Source organism: Rattus norvegicus, chromosome 1 (assembly GCF_036323735.1).
Source record: "Rattus norvegicus strain BN/NHsdMcwi chromosome 1, GRCr8, whole genome shotgun sequence".
NCBI classification, from domain to species: Eukaryota; Metazoa; Chordata; class Mammalia; order Rodentia; family Muridae; genus Rattus; species Rattus norvegicus.
The window spans coordinates 203,915,925-203,927,707 of NC_086019.1; positions in this window are offsets into that span (position 1 = coordinate 203,915,925).

Below are 11,783 nucleotides of genomic sequence, written 5' to 3' on the forward strand. Positions count from 1 at the left end.
AATGACTATGAACACAGTATGTGAATGCATGCAGTGTATAACGTAGGCGTCCACAAGTGTCACTATGAGAGTGTATATACTCTGGGTAGTGGGCAGAGAATCAGTGCAGAAAGCCCTGCCCCTCTCCAAACCAAGCCTCCCTCACCAGGAGGAGGAGCCTGATGCCTTTTGGCAGTGCAAGGGGAGCACCGAGCAGGAGGGGGTGCCCACTTATCTTCCATTTTCACCTTTCTCAAGGAACAAGCCCAGAACAGGGAGAACACATTGCCTCCCTGGGCAGAAGCATTCCTTGTGGGACATAGTGGGACTCGGTACCCCACTTGTAAACAGAGTGAATCATTACAACATTCTATCCAGAAACCCAAGCTCCTTCGAATGCCAACACCCTCAGCCTCCCAGTATGCCTAGGGTCTCAGCATCCCTTTTCTAATTTTCAACATCCCCAGCATCCCAGTGTCTCCAGCACCCCTAACACCCACCATCCAACCACACAACATCCCTGACATTTGGTATCTCTGATGCCCTAACACCTGGTATCCCCAGCATCCTGAGTACCTAGGGTGCCTCTAACACTGCAAACGTCTCAGAATCACCAGGAAAATTGTCCTTTTGACTTCTGCCACCTCCTGTATTTCAACTGGGTCTTTCTCCATTGATCAAACTTGTCCCTTTCATCCCTGCTTTGTCAGTACCCGTTCACAAAGGAATGTGCGCAAACAGGCCACAGAAACCCTCTACTGCTCCTCCATCTCCAGTGGGCCCACCACCCTCCCGGGCCATAGGGTGTTAGTTAAACATGGTACCACATGATGAATCTTTTTAGGTCTGTGCAAGCATATGTACAGATTTTATGGAAATGCTAAAAAAGCATATTCATTATTTAGCTGACATTTAGATTTTACTTGGCTTCCTGTGTTTTCATTTGATAGTGTGCAACTGTCATCCGGTGCCTCTCGCCTCATCTCTGCACCCTACAGTCACAGTATGGCTCGGGTGATGTGCACATCTAATTTGTCCTTGTTCACAGAAGTGGTGGTACATCACAACCTGTTTCCCTCACTTTCTTCCACCTAAGTGCCGTCCATTCACTCAGCATCATTGACCCCCGGCCCATGTGGCAGCTGTGGCCACTGCGGACGGGGGTTCCTAAGCTTCAGCATGGAGATACTCTGAGCAACATAGCCTGGTGGGAAACAGTCACCTGCATCACAGGATGGGGAATGGAACTAGGTTTCAGAAGCATTGTCTTCCCACCTGGGTTATAGCAACTCCAAATGTTGCAGACTTCCCGAATGTTGCAGTTGTATCATTGGGGGAGAACTGTAACAGAAACCTTCAGCTTGTTTCCATATCTTTCATCTATTTAAAAAAAAACTTTTTATTGGTTCTTTGAGTTTTACATTATGCAACCCAGTCCAGCTCATCTCCCTGCTCCCTCATATCTGCCCTTCACTCTTACAGTCTTCCATCCAAAATAAACACACACACACACACACACACACACACACACACACACACCACCACCACCACCACCACCACCACCACCACCACCAACAACAACAACAACAACAACAACAACAACAACAACAAAAGTATAGAAAATAGCTCACCATGGAAGCTGTAGTGTGTCACAGTGTATCCCACAGTACGCCCCTCTGTTCACACATCTCCACTTGCAAATGTTCATTGCAGTGAGTCCTTAGTATGATTCAAAACCTTTGGCTTCTGTGACACCATCAATATTGGATCCTCTTTCAGACTCCTCCCGGTTATAGCGTTGTTGCTCTGTGGCATGGAGATCCTGCAGCTTCAGACTGGCCGGTTCATTCATCTCACCCATTCACAGATGATATAGATGTGGGGCTGGGCCAATTGAGAGGCCTGGATCTGTTTTCCAATGCCACCATCAGCAGGCGGCAGGGTCAGGTCTCCTGCTGTCATGCCATCAGGGTCCCCCTCACCTGTTCCCATGCTCCAGAGCCAGCTCCACTGTGCTGCCCAGTGCTACCAAGTGCTGCAGCCTGTGAGGGGCTGGGCCAGCTCTCCTGCCCCTAGGGCCAGCTCTCCTGCTCTTACACTGTTGGGGCTGGCTCACCCTTGCCTTGGCCACCAGGCCCAGCTCCACTGTGTTGCCCAGGGCTAAGGATCTCCTTTTCATGACCCCAGGGCCAGCACTCCCAGCTCTGCAGGTGGGGAGGGGAAAGGGGGTATCATGGCGGCACCCATGATTCTTCACTCCAGACTAGTGGAAGGGCCAGCTCTCCTGTCCTCTCGCCCTTGGGATAGTTCACCTGCACACATCCCACCCATCCCCCGACACACACACACACACACACACACACACACACACACACACACAAACACACACACATCAGGACCAGCTTCATTGTGCTGTCCAGATGAGTCAGGACCTACTCAGTGAGGGATAGGGACAGCTCATTCTCTCTCATGACCCCCAGGGTCAGTTCTCACAAATGCTGCAGGTGGTGATGGGAGCAGGGCAGCATTACCCCTACAGCCATACCACCTCATGACAGACAAGTGATGGAGTCATCTCTTCCGCACTCTTGCCCTCAGGTCTGGCTCACCTGCACCCCCATCACCAAGGTCAGCTCCGTTGTGTTGTTCAGGTGAGGTATAGGACCTGCTCTCCAGAATGTTGTAGCTGGTGAGAGGAAGGGTGAGTTCTCCTGAGCTCATAACACTGTGGACAGTTTTCACAGGTTAGCAGGAAGCAAACTCCCCAATCCTTTGGCTTTTATGATCTCTCTCTGGCCCCTCTTCCACACTGTCCCCCTAGTCTTAGGTGTGGGAATTATTCTGTAGATACATTTGTTGAGACTGGGTTTCATGACTTTGCATTTCATTTGGGTGTGGTCTTCTGTAACTATCTGTGTCTGTTGCAAAGAGAAGTTTCCCTGATGAAGGGTGAGGACCACACTTACCTGTGGGTCTAAAGCAAGTATTTAGAATGTAGGTAGGGACTGTGCTGGTTAGTAAAGTAGTGGATATAGTTTCTCATCTAAGATCCATGACGTTACTAACCCTGGCTAGTTAGCTAGGTTTCCAGTAGCAGGCATGATTTCTGTCCTGTTAAGCAGCTTTTAAGTCCAATTAGACATCTGATGTCAATCATCATGATATGCATGCCACTATCGTACCCTCAGCGTTATCGTGGCCTGCTGGTTGTCATTTGTGGTTCATAGACATCATAGCTGGGTAGAACTGTTTCTGCGTCCCTTCTTTGGAAACTTGCATGGTGTACGTTGTGGTGGTTTAAATAGGTAGACTCCCCATAGAATCATGTGTTTAAATGCTTGGTCCAAACGGAATGGTACTATTGGGAGGTATGGCCTTGTTGGAGGAAGTGTGTCACTGAGAATGTGGGCTTTGAAGTCTCATGTGCTCAAGTGAGGCTTAGCATAGCAGTCCCCTTCTGTCACTTGTGGATCAAGATGCGGAACTCTCAGTTCCTTCCACAGCACCATGTCTACCTGCACACTGCCATGCTTCCTGAAATGATGATAATGGACTAAACCTCTGAAACTGTAAGCCAGCCTCAACTAAATGTTTTCCCTTATAAGAGTTTCTGTGGTCATGGTGTCTCTTGATGACAATAAAACCCTGACATGTGTCTTCCTGTACTGTGAGAGCCATTTCTCAGGGAGGAGGCATTGAGTTCATTTCCAGCGCAAGGGCCTCTGAGCCCTGTTGGAAGCGCATGGTGTCTTCAGTGACAGGGGCTGTCCTTCCACCCCTGGTCTCTCATCTATTTCAGGGAGTAAAATCTTTTCCTCTTCCTTCCTAGGATTAGTGTCTTGGGGCCTGGAATTAAACCAGCAAACAACACAGTAGCAGGATACAAATTTTATTTGATGTCAATATTTTAATTTTTGTGTGTACGTAAGGGTCTCCAGAGAAGGAAAGGAAACACGAGGTGGCACAAAAGACGGAGGAAAGAGGTCCCAGGGAATAAGTATGTAGAAGGAGATTTAGCTCAGTGGTAGAGCGCTTGCCTAGCAAGCGCAGCCCAGCTCCGAAAAAAAGAAAAAAGATAAAAGGTTGTTTCAAATTGTTTATTGTTTGCAGTCAGCTGGCTGCTGTGCACCAGGGTGAGATAGGAGTGGGTGGGGCTTTCCCTACACCCATTCCCCAGGTTCCTTTTGTGCACCTTAATTTTCTAGACAAAGAGGCACACTTTGATCTTGTCTGTCTGTCTGTCTGTCTGTCTGTCTATCAAGGAGTTTGCATCCGAGTTGTAGTATTGCCAGCCCCTGTGCATCTAAACTTTGTCAACATCGCTTACCTCCCTCCTCCCCTCTCCTCCCAGTGAAGTATTGATTTCTGTTTCCTCTGACAAGGAACAACCTGGCTGTTTCCTCACACCCAGTCTACACAGGTTGCTGTCAAATTTTCTGTGCCTCACTAGTGTGATGGGGAATGTGTTTTCTCCTCGAGTTCTGACTTGCATTTGTTTGAACTAATCCCAGCATGTCTCTGTGTGTGTTGGCTGTTCCCTTTTCTGTCAGCTGGTCACTGTGTTCTACAGTTATTTCCATTAGGCTCCTGGCAAGTTTAGGTGACTGCCAGGAGCATTAGATGCTAAGGAAATCACCACCTTGTGATATTAATTCAAGATGTGTCTCATGCTTTGTTGTTGTTTTTCTTTGATTTTGTTTACTTGGATTTGTGTCAGCCAGAATTTTATTTTATTTTTTTAACATTTTTTTTCTTTTTTTTTTCCCCCTGGGGCTGGGGACCGAACCCAGGACCTTGCGCTTCCTAGGCAAGCGCTCTACCACTGAGCCAAATCCCCAACCCCCAGAATTTTAAAAAAATCAAATGGAGTTCATCTGGCTGTTTCTGTCTCCCCAGGAAGAACTGCCTGGTTTCAACCCTCCAGGCAAACTCCTGCTGCCCTCCCATACCTCAGGGATTCTTAGGTCTTTGACAAACCAGTTGATTTATGGGTGAGGAGCAAGCCAAGGCCCTCTCCCCCATTTGCTGTCCTGGCAGGTCTGCTCTGGTTTCTCTCAGGGTCTCTATGGAAGGTTTACACACCCTGTCATGTTGTAGTGTGCCCTGGTTTTTTCTCAGGTTTCTGTGCGGGGCCCACACACTCTGTCTTGTATATTCTGATTTGGTTTCTTCCTGGATCTCTGTGTGGGGCTCACACACACTGATTTGTTGTTCCCATCTCCAATATGTTTCTGCATCTGCTGTGCCAGGCTGAGCTTGTCCTGTCTCTGTTCTTAGCATCTTTCAAGCCTGTATTTGCATGTTTATGTAAATGCTGAGTCATCTGGTCTAGTTAAAATATACCTATAGAAAACACAGAACTGAAAACACTCCATGGCATTTCCTTTAGGATGATGGGTACTCCAGTGTAGCCTGAGTGACACCCCTTAACCTGGGCGCTCCAGCTCCAGGAGTGGATGATGCTCCATTTGCCCCCTTTCCATGTAGTTGGTTAAGATCTACTTGAAGTCAGAGGCTTCATTTGATAGTTAAGATGGTTCCACCATGTCTCTTCAGAAAATTTCACCGCTATTGCCATGTGCTGCTATGCTGGGTTCAGAGGCCATGACTGCGTTCCTGGGAGTTTCCTGGATTCTAATAGATGGGGCTACTGCTCTTCAGGCTTGTGTGTGCATGTGTGTGCTTGGGCGTGTGCATAGATGGGAGCATGCACATCAATGTGTGTGAGCATAAGCGTGTGCGGCTGGAGTTGTCGGGGCCATCTTCAAAATAGTCCCTTTGCCCTGGGGAAGCAGGCAAGATAGCAAGGGAGTGTCTGTGCAGGTCCCTTGAGGCTGCACCCAACTCTCATCATGGGGAACAGGGGTAGAGTCAGTGGAACTCTGCTCCACCTTCCCTTCGCTCCCTCTGGCTCCTGGCTCCTTCCTGTAGCCTGCTTCCTGTAGGGAACATATATAGATGTGCTCACAACCTGCCAGTTTGGTTCCACTATCAAAAGTGACAGTGAAAGCCACAGGGAAAGGGTGGGATCCAGCTGTGGCCAAGAGGTGATAGCAAGCAGGGGGCGGGGTGGGGAGGCTTTCATTAATGCAGGGAGCTGGGTCATTCCTTTAGGGCCTCTTTACCCTGCAAAACACTTTGGTTGGGTTTATGAGGCATGTGCAGGGTTTATGAAGCATGAATAGGAGATGGGGTTGATATCTAACAGATACTCTTAGACCCCAGTGACAGGGTATTTCGCTGCCTCTCTGGCTTTGCCTCTTGGGCTCCTGACCACAGAGACTCCAGTGGCTTGTTTCCGTGGTCAGGGTGTTCTTGGTGACCAACAATCAGGAAGAAAGAACCCTGAGCAACTAACATCCACTTCCTGCAGGCCATTCAGGGAGGCATGGACCTCATTCTTGTGCAGGCAGCACAGGACCTCGTCCCCTCACACACAGCCTGGGAACTGAAGGCACTTCCTGTTCTCCTAACATCAAGCACAGCAGGCACCTGGCCAAAGGCTGTGACAAGAGGCACTGATTTGAAAGGAACATGTCACAGTTTTGTACCTGCAAGCTGGAATAGACTAAAGTGGGATATGGGTCATAGCCTCACTGTCTGGTGACAGACAAGCAAAGGCCACGCTGAGCTTTTGTACTTAGGACAGGGACTCTTGGACACGTAGCCTCAATAAGGCCACTTGGAAAATGATGGGGGAAGATAACATGGCATTCACATCCCGGAACCCCAGAGAAGATGGAGGGAGGGAGATCTTGGTGGCTTCTTTTGTGCAACTTCTGGGAGGTATCCACAACTGGGAACAGGGGGAGGAGGGCAAGGTACCAAGCTGTCCCAGTAAGACTGGTCCAGGGTGCTACTCAGTATACAGCCTGGAGAAGGGACAGGCTGACATTGGAGCTTATGTGTCCTAAGTTAGGGCTACCCTGGCTATCTCTCTGACATCATGGTACTGGGACTGGAAATATACAGCTGTTCTAACAGTGATGGGTAATTAATCCCTTCAGGTAAGCACCCTGTACAAGTCAGACCTAACCGCTCTCCTTGGTCAATTGTTACTTCAGAAGACAGTCACTTCTCTGTGTGCCCTGGATCCTCAGTTCTCAGTGAAATCTTGTACCTCTGAATCTTTTATCTAACAAAGGTATGTTTGCATTGCCCACCCCTCCATACAAAAGCATCTCACTGTCATATTATCTCCAAGGTTACATGGTGAGATTAGAGGTCACCTGCCTCGTGGAGAGGGGGATTCTTATGGAACCAAGGGTGTTCCTCCAAGTAATCATGGTCAAGTGCACAGTAACAACCATGAAGGCTTGGAGCATCCTGTGGGGCCAGACTATGCCCCCCTTGGGTCTTGGGAGTGGAGGGTGCATCTGGGTGTGGCAGGGTGAGTATGTGACTACTAAGATGGCCTTGGCGCTGCTTCTGGATACCCTGCAGATGAAGTGGAGAATCAGGAAGAGAGTGGAAGGGGCTGCGCAGCCTTAGGATCAGCCTTGCCAAGATGGGCATTGAGGGGTCAGAGAGGCAAGAACTACGAGCGCTTGTCTGCAGGGAGGCCTCAGGAAATGGTAGCCAGGTTGTCATGACCCTCTGAGAATACATTTGTGAACATTAGTCACGAGGGCTCATGGCTAAGTCAACCTAGGCTCTAAGGGCCCTGGTGCTGCCTCTCTCCTCCATCCCTTGTGAACTGCATTCACCCAAAGCCTCTGAGGGAGTCCAGATGTAGGTGATACTGTGGGCATGACATGGGTCTCTTCGATAACATGCCTACAGTAGCCATGTAGCATGCTCTTGATGCCAAGTCAGATGGAGATTTCTGCAAGGCTTGCTTCTGGAAAGAAGCTTTTCCTTAGATTGGAGATACAGTTCCCATTCCAGCTGATGATCCCACCAGTCTCTCATCTCAGACAAGATCTGGATCAGTTAGGTTCTCAGAAGTGTAAATCAAGATCCCCTTCCTGAAGGTAGGAGAATTTGTCTCTCTGATGGAGCTGCTGCCTCTTGGTCTAGCATACCACCATTGTGTCCCCTCAAGACCAGGTCAAATGAAGTAGGTATTTCTGATGTCATGGTGTCTGAGTCAGAACCTCCCTACTCAGTGACCATGTGGTCAAGCGAGGCTATGTTCTGACCCAAACCCAGGAGGGACAAGGTTATGTACAATCTGACTTTAACCTCAATGCCTATGTGCTTCCTAAGGCTAACATCACAGAGCATCTAGGGCTCACACAGGGCTGCTATATGGGATGAAGAGACCATAGACAGAACGTGCTGGAGTTTGGAGGTGGGGTCAGGTAGAAGATGGGAACAGAGCTCCCAACACACAGTTCCCACAGGTCCTGTCACATGGATACCCTCATCCACCCTGGGGCCCCTGCCTTTTCTCATGGGCAGCAAGGCCTCCAAGATTTCACTGTGGTTCTGCTCCCTGAATCCCTAACCTCACTAATGTTAATATCACTCTCTCCTGCTGTAGGGAAGAGTCAGGCCTATGCTCCTGGTCCTGAGAAAGATGTCTTTCCAAGGGAACTCTCCTCCCTTGTACAGGTCTGGAGGCCTGGGGCCTAAGACACATTCTTTGGGACACTACAAGTGCCCCTTAAAGTCCTTACTCATGAGTTATAAGTTCAGACTTGAGTCTACTCCACGATGTTATGTGTGCCTACAAGTAAAAACAAAGCTTGCTAGAACCCTATGCTACCCAGAAGACAGGGAGGAGTGCCCTTGGCGTGGACCTAGGACCTTTATGTTTAAGCTTTAAAAGGGTAGGAAAGAGCATTTTGCTAGTTAGTGATATCAGCAAATGTCTTCGAAAATTTGAAAATGTTTTGACTGAGATTGGCTTTAGTTTCATTTCTAAGGGATCAAGCAAGAATGAAATGAAAACATACCAGAAACGCCACACTTTCTGCCCAACCAAATCTGAGCCTTAACAACTGTTTGCAGGCAAGTTCCCCATGCTTGGCCACGGTCTGGGAGGCCTTCTATTCTGTACTCTCCCCTCTCCTGACTGTGATGGGATGTATATGAGAAAGTATGTGCAAGAATTCCTGTGCAAGTGTAGGTTCATGAACGAGTTTTGTGTATGAGTATGCATGTGGTGTGTGTATGTGTGCGAGCATGTGTGCACTAACTTGAGCCCATGAATATGAGCATGCGGGTTTGTGAATGTGCAGGTGTTGGGTGTGTGATTGTGTATGCAACTGTGATGGTCAGTTTCTGTGCCCTCCCTTTTCTCCCCAGGGGCTGTTGACCACCAGCCTGAGGGGACAAAGGGATCAGAGGCAGAGCAGGGTTAGGACAGAATGATCTCTGTAGATGGCTGCAGCGAGAAGAGTCTACTTTGTTGCTTCAGGGATAGTGTATGTAAGGGCTTTTGGAGGGTACAGGTGGAAAGGGCTAATTGGTCATGGCATCAAGCGAGCAGGAAGGGCTAATTGGTTATAGCACAGCACCGAGTTATCATACGGGCAGGAAGCCAGAGTGGGATGTGTCTGCTGAGTTACCCAGTCTTGCACAGAGCTCTGTACAAGGTCATTTTTCAAACAAAGCCAGCTAAGGCCAGCCACATGTGTTCAGGGACACTCTCCAGACAAGGACAGACAGAGACAGGGAAGCCCCACTAAGAAAGGGAGTCCCCCATTTTGACCGCATCTGGTCATGAGGGGCTTCTACCTTGATAGCAAGGTTCTCCAACACGCTTTAGTGGTCATCTTGGTGCAGTCTAAAACCCCAGGGAAAGGAATCTCAGTGAGGGATTGTCTAGATTAGGTTAGCTTAAAGGCATGTGTGCGGGGGATATCTTTATTCTAAGAAATCAGATGGGTGCTAAGAAGGAGATCCTGAGCTATTAGAGGACTGGAGAAAGTGAAGTGAGCACCAGCATGTGTGTGCTAACACACTGCTTTCTGCTCTTGACTCTCAGTGGGGCATGACTAGCGACTAGCTGCTTCAAGTTCCAGCCATTTTGACTAGCCCACAATGACAAACTGTAGCCTGGAACTGTAAGCCAAAGAAACCCTTTCTTCCTCCAGTTGCCTTTGTCAACAGCAGAGGAAACTAAGACAGTGAGCGTGGATGTGGTGCATACAAGTACATAAAATTGCATTTTTGCAGGTGTATACATATACTAAGTGTGCGTAAGTGTGTGAAAGAGTATATGTAAGCATGTGGGAATGCATGCACATCGGGGTACACGAGTGTGTGTATAAAGGTGGGTTGGGGAAGCATGATTGTTGAGCATGTGTGAGTTGTGGGGTGTTAATGTCTGTGTGTTTGTGTGTTTGGGAACATGTGAGGTCTCCACTTCTTTATATGCAGAGGCAGATACTCTGGGTTTCCACCTTTTTAGTTAATGTGACTTGCGTTGGCCCTGTCACAGATTGGCACACCATTTCAAAGCCAGGTGAGAACAGAATGTTTGGCAAGAAACTTCTGAGGCGCCGTCACCGGTCCTCTGGAAAGTTCCTTGGGCGGTGCTGGAGGTGTGCTGTGAGTGTGAATCTCTGTCCAGTGAACTGGAAACTGGAAGTGGTGCCTGTGTTAACAATGACATCAAGAGGGTCTTGGGCAGCCTTATTATCGTAATCTGGGAGAACCTTTCACTATTTGTTGAAATATTCATGGAAGTATTAAAATTTAAACATTAGTAATTTGTTCTGTATTCATTATTTATTAAGCTTATTTTTTTTTCTTTTGGCGAGGCACTCCCGATCTTTTCCAAGAAAACAATGGGCAAGAAGAACAGCCCTGGTCTCTCGAGCCACTGAAATTAAAATTTAAATGATCTCCCTGTCCAAATTGGAAACGAAATAATTGTTTACAAATGCAGCGGGGTTGGAAGTGGAGAGGAGAAGAGCTCCTGGTTCCTCACTTCATGAATGTAAACTTCACCCCGGGAGTCTGGGGCTGATTTGCACCTGGGAGTCAATCTTCATTTCCCAGGGGACACCCAAAGCCTGCCAATTTCTCATCTCTTCCTACTGCTCTGGTGGGATGCGTGCAGGGAGACACTGCTGTGCCACCTTCAGAGGACATAAGGAGAACTCTGGTACATAGATGGGTGGGCATGGTCCTAGGGCTCTCGTACATAGATGGGTGGACATGGTCCTATGGCTCTCGTACATAGATGGGTGGACATGGTCCTAGGGCTGCTGACCAAGGACCTCGCTGAATCAGCTGCACAGGAGAGCTCCCTTAGGACAGGACTTTCCATCCTCAGGAAGATGTGGCCATGGGAACCTATGGGCTCTGGTCTGTGGCAGCAGTGGCAGAGTTAGAGAGCTGAAATCAGCCCACATTTATCGCCTCCAGTCCAGGTTCCCAAAACCCAAAATTGCAGCTACGTTGCTGAAACACTCCAGGAAAGGTGGCCCCTCCCTGGGTGCTTCGGTCTTTGTTCCAACTTCCAATGTGTCTGTCTGGGTTTCACAAGCCTCTCACAGGCCATTCCACCCAGGGCTACCCTAAATGCAAGCTGCTCTAGCCTGAACCCCTTTCTGAATATGTCATGGCGCAGAGCAGGAACCAGAACCTCAGATCCACCTCCTGCAGCAGAGTTCAGAGATCCCACCACGTGCTTGGGAAAGTGGGCTTTGGAATTTCTAAGGGCTTTATCTAGGCTTCATTTCAAGATTTTTGATAACAAGGAGACCTGACTGTAAGAGGACAGAAACATAACCAAGATGCTGGTGTGAACAGGTCCCCAGTGATACTAAAACAAACAAACAAACAAACAAACAAGCAAACAAGCATACATTTATGCTTGTAGCCACAGGTGAGAGGAGCAACCTGTC